The sequence below is a fragment of the Rhagoletis pomonella genome, unplaced genomic scaffold (assembly GCF_013731165.1).
Source record: "Rhagoletis pomonella isolate Grant_MI unplaced genomic scaffold, Rhpom_1.0 Rhpom_scaffold_00006, whole genome shotgun sequence".
Classification (NCBI taxonomy): domain Eukaryota; kingdom Metazoa; phylum Arthropoda; class Insecta; order Diptera; family Tephritidae; genus Rhagoletis; species Rhagoletis pomonella.
The window spans coordinates 76,065,959-76,068,122 of NW_023458560.1; the positions used below are offsets into that span (position 1 = coordinate 76,065,959).

The 2,164-nt window shown below is 35.3% G+C and overlaps 1 long non-coding RNA gene across 1 annotated transcript; it reads left to right on the forward strand.

Moving 5' to 3' along the window:
• Nucleotides 1–871: 871 nt before the first annotated feature.
• Nucleotides 872–1,721, forward strand: LOC118741313. Its single transcript, XR_004993272.1, has 2 exons — nt 872–913; nt 970–1,721. It is a non-coding gene; the product is annotated as an uncharacterized LOC118741313 (long non-coding RNA).
• Nucleotides 1,722–2,164: the final 443 nt, after the last annotated feature.

Below are 2,164 nucleotides of genomic sequence, written 5' to 3' on the forward strand. Positions count from 1 at the left end.
GGGAGGTAGGCGTGGTTATTGTCCGATTTCGCCCATTTTCAATACCACCCGTCCTATGCCCAAAACAAGTCCACGTACCAAGTTTCGTTAAGATATCTCAATTTTTACTCGAGTTATCGTGTGCACAGACGGACGGACGGACGGACAGACAGTCACCGCTTAATCGATTCCTCTTTTCATTCTGATCATTTATGTATACATTTGTCTATATCTATCTCGATTCGTTTTGCCTGTTACAAACAACCGTTATGTGAACAAAGTTATAATACCCTTGTGCACAAGTGCGCTCGGGTATAAAAAGGATATACTAACTGCCCCAATCTTCACATTTCAAAACGGAAAGCCAACTTCAAGTGAGAAAAAATATACCGTAAATTTGTAAATTAAAACGAATAAAAATGTCAACAACTTCCAAAAGCTCTTCTGTCAGCAACAGGCCAACATATAAAAATTTTCTGACCGAAAAAAAGTTGAAAAATAAACTTGAATAAAGTTGAAGCCCTACAGCACACATTACAGCCACGCAATAGATAAGCATTGTATAGGCTTACAAGTATGGAAAGCGCCATTTTGTTTGTTTACATTTGAAAACAGCTGAGATCACCTGATTTTCAATTCTCTCATTCTCCGCACAGAGTTACATTCAAGTTTCAGAAAAAACTTTAAAATGTAAATTGAGAAATATTTTAGAAAAATGTGTTTTTATTCATTTGAATTCAATAAAAAAGAAATTAAAAATGCGTGCCAAGTCTTGCATTTCCAATAATAACGATAAATGTGTATGTTCCAGGCAATAATTTAAAATATTTGTGAAACTTATCGTTTTGCGCTAAAATACATCAATGTGTGTGAAATTCGTTGTCATTGCTTTTGTTTTGAACATCATATTCGTGCCTGCCGGTGGAAAAATTAGGTAAATTTGCATTTATTTTTAAGAAAACATATAATTTAATATATATTTCTTTCCAGAGCGACATACGGACAAGTAAGATGATCATCGTTTAAACAAATGGTTTATTTTCTTGTACAAGCAGCCGTGGCCCGAGCAGCGCAAATCGTGGCAGAGAATTATAAGTAATAAGGGAAATAATAGTGCGATAAGAAACTGGAGCTCGGGGAAAACTATAATTTACGTCTCTACGCAGCACGTACGCATGTGTGGGTGCATTTGCGATTGTGGCCTAAGCAGCGGCCCGAAAAACCTTACCAAACCTTTTTTTATTTTACGCTTACATCAACGTTATGCCACAATCACGTGCCGCCGCAGCTGCAGCTACTGGCAGAGGCCCACAGGCACTCGTAAAAATTGGCCACTATTTACTGGACGCAACACAAGGTAGCAGTAAAGATATTGGACCTCATGCATTAAATGTGAGTTTAAGCTGCAACTCGATTATCAGTACAAATTCTTGAGCTTAAGCTCACCCCTTTAGTGCAAAAATTGAGTCTGACCTTAGACTCATTTTTTATGCATGAGGCCCATTAAATCGCATAAATTGGTTGAAATGGTTGGAAGTGGACCAACAACTTGCTGCCTTCTCGTCAATTTGGTTACGTTGTGTTGACTAACTCCGGAGGCATTATGGATCTTGAGGAGGCCAGACGGTAACATTTGGGAGGCAAAATGCTAGGATTCTTGTTCTAAGCTGGGCACTGGGTATTCACACTTTTGTTAGTGTATTGAAGCTATTGCAGCTGGCAAGAGCAACATGTTTATATTATTTTTTACAAAAATAAAAAGATGAAAGCCATTTAAAGTAATGAGTAAATTTGCGTGGAAGAAAATAAAGAATAAAGAAATTTGTATGATGAATATCGAGGAAAATCGTTTGCATCAAAATTTCTATTCAAATTTTTATTTGAATTATGACATCAACAGGGATGCTTTGAAACGTATCTTTTGAAGAGAAATTTTTATAACTCTTGTGATTATTGATATTTTCTAGAATTAAAAAAGCTAGTTCATATTAAAAAATATATTTAGACCATGATAAAAATATAGTAAGGTAGAACCGCTGAGAGTCACTTTTAAAATTCTTGACGTTTCCAAACAATTTAATTTTTAAATTTACTCACAAACTCACACACACATTTTCATATTCAATCTCAAGCAACAACAATTTCGAACAATTTCATTTTTTTATTTTCACATTTATATGATTTT